The following is a 9,970-nucleotide window of genomic DNA, read 5'->3' as shown; positions in this document are numbered from 1 at the left end:
CAGCCTTGGAATTGCTTTACTCGTTGTTGACACTTCTTCAAGGCTTGGAATATGTCTGCAATGATCATGGGCATGATGCTGAATGGCTGCCCACCAATCCCTTCCATTAGGGTCTTAGTTAGCATAGCCAGCATGGTCTAGATTCTTTCTTTCTTCATCGGAAACACGATCAGCCCCAGAAAATAAAACATGAAGACAAAAACCCTTCGATGGATATGCCTAAGGATGTGATGGAAAACTCGTCAGGGTAGGTAGGGCAGGATTTGTTGTGATCGTACCTTTCACACAAATAGTCAAAAGGAATGTAGGATTCGTTCAGACATGTCAATTTTGGATTCTTCTTTAAACCCATCATTTTGAGGAAACCCTTGCCTTTACGGTTCTCAAGCATTAACAGAACCGGAGTTTCCCATACAAGACTAGCCAATCCTCCTATCTCTTTTAGCAAGGGTGTCATTTTAATGTCCCCAAAGCGGAATACAAAACTTTCACAATCCCAAAATAGTGTGGCAGCTTCTATGATCTTGTTGTTAGGTTGGATCTCCAAAAGGGATGGTAGATTTCCCAGATATTTTTGGATGAGGGTTTGATAACTAGAGTGAAGATCTTTCCACTAGCTTAGCAGTCTTGGGTGGATGTTGGTGAACATGCCGAATGTAGGGACTTCGTGCCTCATTTTCTGCAAAACAAAAGGGTCAAGCCCTTAACCCTGCCAGACTCAACTATTTAATATCAACAATTAGCATAAAGTATTTATTTCTCCAAATAAATGCATAGAACATGGTGGTGTCCGTTTGGGTTCAGGAAAACCCGATGGACTTTGGATAAGGCTATCTTAACGGATCATTATGTGCACAACATAACTGACCCGGGTAGGTTTGACCATGATGCATCACAATTTGAACAGAGTAATGGTTTCTATGGGGTTTTAGACTGGTACCCTTGAGCGAACAACTCAAGGGGGAAGGCACAGAACTGTCGACTGCTGCTAATCGACTCGTTTTACTGCAAATATGCCTTTTCGGATTTAGGGGGTAATGATATAGGAAGAGTGCAACCACTCACTATAAGTGTTGCTATGGTATTTGTTTGGCACGAGTGGAGAATGTTGTTGAGCATGATTATGCAATAATTAAAATATGTTGGCACGTGTTTGCACGTTAAGAAAGCAATAAGTACAACAGCTTCATAATTTAAAGCAGTAATAAAGTAAAGAAACAAGAAGACATGTCAGTTCTGCAGTTGAAAAGGATATTAAATGCTTAAAGGAATTAAACAAGTAATTACACATAAAGAGGTACAAATTCACAAGAATAATCTGAAGTGGTATAGGCCTAAGATCCCTAGCAGAGTTGCCACGTTGTCGTGCCCACTTTTTCCCTCTTCGCATCGGGAAATTGGGTTTATGACATTTTTTGTATAGGAAAACGCATTCTTTTGGGAATTGGGTTTTGCATTTGAAGAGTTGTCACCTAATGATTTAAGGTGAATTAGGACACCTATAGGGTTCATTTCTAAGTTTGCTTGATAACTAGAGATAGGGGTAAGGGCTTGAAATTATCCCAAAGGGAAGGTGTTAGGCACCCCTCAGGATCCACTAGTGTGGTTCCTGGCCAGATAGTTTTTTGTGAATTTTGTACAATTATATAGATAGGTATAGGCTCAAGTAGTAGGGGATTTGAGTTTGAACACATAAGAGTTTGAAAACAAGTAAAAGGCGAATCTTGAAAAGAAGTTATAGTTCTACAAATACTTGAGAATATAAAAAAAAGGGGGGGGGGGGTTCCTAGGTTTATTTATAATATGGATCACATCAATGTGATACCCGATATGACACTCCTCATAAGAGGGAATACACGTGGTATTAGCGCACCGGTCATCATATCCATATCAACCTTTCTCACCTCGTTTAGGTATTAAAGCCCATATTGGTCTCGACCTCTATTGCATGCTATTACCCGTCCCATTCCTATCAGTCCCAGAGGAATTTAGGACTACTATTCCTATAAGAAGGAGGATTTTAGGCTGACTCTTGAGTTTTTAAGGTAAAAAGACTAATGCGACATTCAAAACACATAGGACTGCATATTAGGGGAAACATATAAACAATGAAGAGGCTCATATATACCTCCTCAAGTAAAGCATATAAATAGCATGACTTAAACACATTTAGGGTCAGAATTTAAAGTACTAAGGCAGGGGTGTTTTAATTGTTGAAGCAGACCAATTTATTACATAAGTCAGATAAGAAATCCAAACCAGGCATGCCTGCTGGTTGTAGCAGTTGCTAATTAAACAAAGTTGGATTCAGTTTTATCATTATTACCTAAGGATTGCCTGAGTGTGTATTGGTGATGTCCTATAAGCATGATGTCTATTACTGATTAGGAATGCAGTAAAGTAGTGGTTAATTTTAAACAGGCGATTTGGATCCTATAGGCATGATATCTAAACTATATTAATAAAAGGAGTAGGTTGTTTAAACTGATTCAGAATAGTACGAGTCAAACTGATTTTAATTAAACTAAAATGGTCTCAGATCCTATAGAATGCTCTCTATTATTGCTAATTTTAATTCCTATACACATGGTATCTACGTATTAAAAGTTGATTTTGTTCCTATAGGCATGGTATCTAATTGAGCATGCAGTGAAGTAGGCATGGTTTATTTGATTAAAGTGAAATTCCTATAGGCATGATTTCTATTAAAAGTACTGGTTTTAATTTTATAGACATGATGTCTGATTATAGCCATTTAGATATTATAGTACTGGTTTTAATTTTATAGGCATGATGTCTGATTATAGCCATTTAGATCCTATAGGCATGGTATCTAAGTGTGGATGTGAAACATGCAGAATTTATTAGATTATATAGGCATGTTATCAAAGTGTGGAAGTAAACCATGCATAATTTATTAAACAGATCCTATAGGCATGTTATCTAAGTGTAGAATTAAAATATGTAGAATTTAAAAAACAGATCCTATAGGCATGTTATCTAAGTGTAGAATTAAAACATGCATAATTTAAAAACAGATCCTATAGGCATGGTATCTACCCTCCTAATAGCTAAAACATACATAATTACCCCATCTCTTTTCACTAGCCAACCCCAATATTTGTTACAAATCATTACATACCAAAAATGAATGAATTACACCAGAAAAGTAAAATAAGAAGTTACAACCATAGGAAGCCTGATTCTGACTTCCTCTCTGAGTTATGGAATAAACCACCTCAAATGTCAATGATGTTCAAAGCCTTTCTCAGACCTGAGTGTATTAAAGTTTCCTAAGGGTTTCAAGGGACCCCGGGTAGTGCTTACACCTAGGTTGCATAGCCAGACAGAGATGAGTGTAGTGTGGAAGGGCCAACCCTTATGTATCCAAGTTCAGAGGGAGATCAAGAGTCCCAATGCAAGGCTCACACAAGAGGGCAAAACCTAGATTATAAGAATATAGTAGAAGTGCAGAATATAGAGATTTATTTAAAACTGGGTTGAAAATAGTAAGTGGTAAGGGTGATTTGAAAACAGTAGTAATAAAACTCAAACTACATAGAATCAGCAGTTACACAAAGGGGTCAGGGGTTTTGTGATTACATTGCATAAAGCATATGACCCCAGAGAGGGTCAGGTTTGGTCATGCACAACAATAGATGATGCTGGCATGCCCACAAACCAGCCAAATAATGCAAACACATAGAGGGATATGGGGGTTTGGGATTCATAAGTCAGCAAATCACATAACAAGTGACTGACATAGTACATACATAAGGGGAAAACATTAATTTAGAAGGGGAGGGAGCAGATTACAACATGCTTAGTAATGTAACTTGATTGCATAAACATAAGCAGAAGCAGGCAAGAGTGAAGGAAGCTAAAGAAACATGTTGTTGTGGATGCTTGAAGATTAACTAGGACATAACAGTAAGAAGCAAAGTACAGAAAGGAAAAGTAAGCAAATTTCCATAGCTTAGCCTTGGCTTGCAGCCGGCTAGACAAAGCAATAGCACAAGTAGTAGTAGAGAAAAGAGAGAGTTTTGAGTAAAGTGTGTGTTCTGAACTCAGATGGTTCGTATATTTTTGAAAGAAAAAAGGGTGGGTATTTATAGTTTTGAAAACAGGTGAACATTAAGGTAATAAGTAAAGTCTTAACACAAACATGGATACAATCACAAGTCAGAATCAATTACCGCAAGTGATTCCCTTTAATTAAGGAATCACTGTTTAATGGGTAGAAGCAAGTCTAATTAAGGAAAGAAAATCAGTTTCAAGATAGATTGATTATTGCCATAAAAGGGGCAGTAAAATTATGAAACAAACAATCAAGTCTAAGTACGAAATATGCTTATTTTGTTAAAGGATTCAGCAAGGTAAAACAACACAGTAAAAGGAAATGAATCAATTAATTTAATCAAGCGAGTGAAATTAGGGCTTATAAAAGAGAAGCTTTTGCAATCAGTCACCATATCAATATCAATCAAGGAAGAAACACAATTCTGCACTTCAGTATATAAATAGAGTGAATAGAAGCATCAGACATGCGAGGCCAAGAACATTGGCAAAAGAAACAACATACAATAGTAGCAGAAATAAGCTAGGATTCAGCAGTAAGAAAGATATTCGAAGCACAATAGTCAAGTATGTCAAGTAATTACATAGAATCGACAGTGAAGAAAACGTAGCAACAGGTAAAGAGAATAAAAAACAATTAAAGGTCTCATAGTATCAAGTGAGGAAAACCTTTTAAGAAATTAGGGTTTTACCAATAGTCGAGTTAAAAGATAGTAAAACTCATAATCAGATAAGTCACATAAAGAACAGAGAGTTTGAAACAAGGAACTTTTGGTCGAGTCAAGTACACATTAAAACAAGCAATTTCAGACCAAAAGACCTAGGGTTTTCCACAATAATCAAGTTCAAAAGATGGTAAAACTCGGAATCAGATAAGTCAAGCAAGAACGGAGAACTTAATCAAATAAACACACATTTAGGCAAACAGTTTCAAAACTCAAATAAGATAAAAAAAGAATTAGGGTTTTCAACATGCTGACTCATATAGAAGAACAACATGAGCAAAGCATAGCAAAATCACAAACAACATTAAAATGGAGAAGAGATCTTTTGAAAAACTTAAAGGAAACCCCTAGTGAAGAGTCGTTTTGAAAGAAAAGTTGAAGAACTTTCGAGAAAATACTTAAGACATTCATAGTAAGCATAAATTTGTGGTAGATCTGAAAGAAAACTAAAATATCTTAAACATTAGGGTTTTGAAAAACCTAGAAAAGGTGAGAAAGACCTTGAAAGTTATCGATCTTTTGAGAATGACTCGAACGGCCATGGCTGGTCGGAGAAAGGTCATGGATGACCGGAGAAAGGCCATGAACAGAAGTCGAGCAAGGACTGGACCATATTCCCTCGAGGTCTGGCCATGAAACCACAGAAACAAACACCCAGGAGCCATAGAAGGCCACTACACATCTCCAATGGCAATGGGAGGCCATGGATTAGGCAGGGTTTAGGGTGGATTAGGGTAGGATTACATAGCGACGGATAGGGATCATGAGGGTTTCGGAGAGAATTGAGAGGGAAAAGGAATTCAAGGGTGGCGTTTGGTGAAGAATGAGGTAGGGTAAGGGGTCGTTTAAGGTTAAAAAAGGAAAGGGAGGACGGTGGCCGTTGATCTAAATGATCAACGACTAGGATTAAAGGGGTTAGGTGGGGAATCCAGGTTAGGTCGTTTAAATTGGGTTGGAGTCGGGTTTAAAATGGAATTAGGCTGGCAAATTGGGTTTAAATTGGGGTGAGATTTAGGCTATAATTGAAATGTAATTGGGCTATTATTTAAATAGACAATTTTCCCTCTTAAATTTATAAAAAATAGTAAATTAAGTTCTGGAAATAAATTGAAAGCACTAAAATAATTTATAACATATAATTGACAATTTAAAAATACGGGACTTAATTTTATGAGTATAAAATACAATTGAATCTTAAAAGGGCTAATATTCCAATTATATGCAATTTAGCTTGAAATATACTAAATAAATTTTGTTAAAATATGCAAAAGTTACATTAGCTATATTTTAGCATAAATATAAAATTCCAACAAATGAATTACCAAAATAATGATTTTGGAAATAATTATTGCGGTTTTTATGAATAAAAGGGGGAAATAAATTGATTTAAAAATCTTTAAAAATTATGAAAAAATAATAAAACATTTGGGCATGCATATATATGAATATATGTGCAATTTTGAAAGTATTTTGCATATTGAAAAATATATAGGGAAAAAATAGGTATCAACAGTACTTCTTGTACCTCTCGAGCCTACGTTGCTTCTCCTAAAAAACTACTACCCTACCCTCGGGCTGAATTGGGCTACTAGTGGCACCAGTATAACCTTTGGAATCTGATCAACCTAACCCCGCTGCTCTGGGGTGCGAGCGGAGTGACTCTATGCTCCTCCCCCGACCTGAGATGTTGTTGGAGCTAGGGGAATCAACCATGCCTGAGCTAGAGTACCGAACATGCTCAGGAACTGTGCAAGGGTCTCCTGAAGAGCTAGTGTAATAGTAGTAGGTGTCTCAGGTGCCTGCGCTCCGACAGGAGCTACTGGTGGCTACTCAGTAGCAGCTCACTCACGTGCTCTGGCTGCACCACGTGGGCATCCTCGGCCTCCACCCCAGCCACTGCCTCTAGCGGCTCTAGCAGGGAGCGCGAGTGGTTGATCATATCCGGCTACATGTGTCCTCGCCATCTGTGAGAGAATAGAAGACATAAGTTTACAATTTCTAAGTCAAAAATTTCGCACGACAATGAATCAAAAGAAATGAAATATTTTTTTTTCCTAGCAATTCCATAGCCTCCCAAAGATAAGTACGAACGTCTCCGTACCAATCCGTAAGACTCTAATAAATCGTATTGTGACTCACAACATCTATGAACCTAGAGCTCTGATACCAACTTGTCACGACCCAAATTCTCCCTCAGTGAACCTTCATGACGACACCTAGTCTCTACGACTAGGTAAGCCTAACATTGCGGAAATGAAATGAAAAAAAACATAAAAGTTAACAACTAACAGTAACGGATAATTCAAATAGGCATTTGAGATGCCACTCGACATATACAATAGTCAACTCTCGAAATATACACAGCTCTTCCAAGACCCGGAAAATCATAAGTCACAAGCTTCTAAGAATTTCTAATTGTTCTATACATCAGTGTCTATGGAAATAAGGGAAGAATTAACACATGGAGTAGAGGGGGATTCTGAGGTATGCGGACGCGTGCAAATGTACCTTGAAGTCTCCTGAGCAGCAGTAACCATGCAACTAAACTCAAGACCGGTAGGAGGTACCTGGATCTGCACACAAAAAATATGTGCTAAAGAGGCATGAGTACACCACAATGGTACCTCGCTCGAGTAGTGACAAGGTCAGGTCAAGGCCCTAATGGTATATGCATATATATATATAAAATAAGATGGAACAAAATATCTTAGTATAATAAAGACTGAAATTTAATCGGAATGAAATCACATAAAGGATAATAGTAGAGTACACAAATATAGCAATAGGGGATCTCCTGAGATACTGTCTCGTATTCCCAAACGTAAATGTGCAGGGTGATCACCCGGGATGTCTAGTAGTCCCAAAGTAAATGTGCAGGGGAATCTTCCTGAATAACATTTCGTAGTCCCAAAGTAAATATGCAGGGGAATCTCCCGGGATACCATCCCGTAGCCCCAAAGTAAACGTGCAGAAAGATCTCCTGGAATATCGTTTTGTAGTCCCAAAATAAATATGCAACTCAAACAATGAAAATAATAGTTACAGCAGAGATCCTACAGTTCAGACAAAGTGCAAGTGAAGAGAAAAAGTAGGAAATTCACTAAGCATGCTGCAGAGAGTTCAAATAATCATTTAAGACACGTAGACATGTTGTTCTAAGATAAAAATTATAATTACACATGCTGAAAGAACTCAAATAAGAAGAAACAGGTTAGTACTCAGTAGAAAATCAGATTTTACAATAAATTTCCTGTGTACGCACTCATCACCTCACTTACACGGAGCTCACATATCAAAACAGTACCAAATTGTAAGGGGAGTTTCCCAACACAAGGTTAGGCAAGCCACTTACCTAGAACCAAGCTCAATCTAACAATACCTTTTCCACGAATATCCGACTCCCAATTGCCCGAACCTAGCCAACTCAATCACATATCATAAATATAACTATAAGAAACTAATCTAGCTAATGTAATCAAAGCTAAAGCAAGAAATTGGAAAATCTCCCTAAAAGGTCTCCTCGGGTCCACGTCTCATAATCGAGTAAATTTCACAAAATACGAATACCCATTAACTCATGAGTTTACTCGTACCAAAATTATTCAAATCCGATATCACAATACAAATCCAAACCCAAAACCTTAGTTGAACAACTTCTTCCCATTCTCCCCAAGTTTTCAACCCAAAACCTAAATTTAATGATGAAATTAATGATAGATTAGTGGGATATAACTAAAATCAAGTGTATAATCATTAACCAATCGATGTATCTGAAAATCCCTCAAAATATTACCCAAATCATAGGTTCCAAACTTATGTTTTGATAAAAATGGACAAACCCTCATTTTTTAAATGTTATATTTTGTCTAGGTAAACCTTCTTCGCGAATACAACTATCTCCTCGCGTTCGCATAGAACAAAAATCACTGATCAAAATTCCTCTTTCGCGAACGCAAGTTTCCTCTCGCGAACGCGTATCTTCCCTTTCCAGAAACCTTCGCGAATGCGGTCTCCTCTATGCAAATTCGTGGAACAAATCCTTGGGGTCCCCAGTTGCTCCACTTCCTCTACGCGTACATGATGTCCTTCACGCGTTGGTGATACACTGATGGCCAAACCTTCGCTAATGTGTCCCAATCTTTGTGAGTGCAAAGAACAACTTTCCCTCCTGTCCCAGCTCCTCTTGGCGAATGCAGGACCTCTCTCACGAATGAGAAGAAGGAAACTAGAGTTGGAGACTTCAGCAAAAATCTGCAATCTTTTCTTAAGTCTAAAAGGTCCGTTAACCACCCGAAATCAACCCGAGGCCCCCGTGACCTCAACAAAACATACCAACAAGTCCTAAAATACCATAACAACTTAGTTAAGATCTCAAATCATATCAAACAATGATAAAATCACGAATAACTCTCCAATTTAAACTTAAAGAACATAAAAATTTAATTTCCACAACCGATGCCGAAACCTATCAAACCACGTCTGATTGACCTCAAATTTTGCATACAAGTCATATTCAACATTACAGACCTATTCCAACATCCGGAATTAGATTCCAACCCCTATATCAAAAAGTCCACTACTAGTCGAAATCTCCAAAAATTTGACTTTTGTCATTTCAAGCCTAAATCAGCTACAGACCTCCAAAATACAATCTGGACACGCTCCTAAGTCCAAAATAACCCAACAGAGCTAACGGAACTTATGAAACTACATTACAAAGTCGTCTTCATAGTTTTGCCTACGGTCCAAATCCTAAGACTTAAGCCTCCGTTAGAGACTATGTGTCCCAAAACACTCCAAAAATCAAAACGAAATCTCCCGGCAAGTCACATAAGAAGAAAAAGATACGGGGAAAATAGTAAATAGGGGAGTAAGGCTATAACTCTTAAAATGACCGGCTGGGTCATTAAACCCTAAGAAGTAAAATGTATAAAAACATTAAAGGTAAATCTATTAGTTAATCGAACAACTCTCTTGGAATGTTCGAATATATTATTTCCATATTATGTGCACTTTGCCAAGAAATTAAGAGTTCAAACTTAAAGTGGCAGTTCATGAATTGGGGAGACTCACATATTCGTAAGAGGAGGCGGCTAGGATTGATTCCCAGTATCTTAGAGATGAATAGTAGGTTGTGGACAAATGGAATTCATCCTCTTCGTAAGGAT

The sequence above is a fragment of the Nicotiana sylvestris genome, chromosome 1 (assembly GCF_000393655.2).
Source record: "Nicotiana sylvestris chromosome 1, ASM39365v2, whole genome shotgun sequence".
In the NCBI taxonomy this organism is placed as follows: Eukaryota; Viridiplantae; Streptophyta; class Magnoliopsida; order Solanales; family Solanaceae; genus Nicotiana; species Nicotiana sylvestris.
This window is presented reverse-complemented; position numbering follows the sequence as displayed.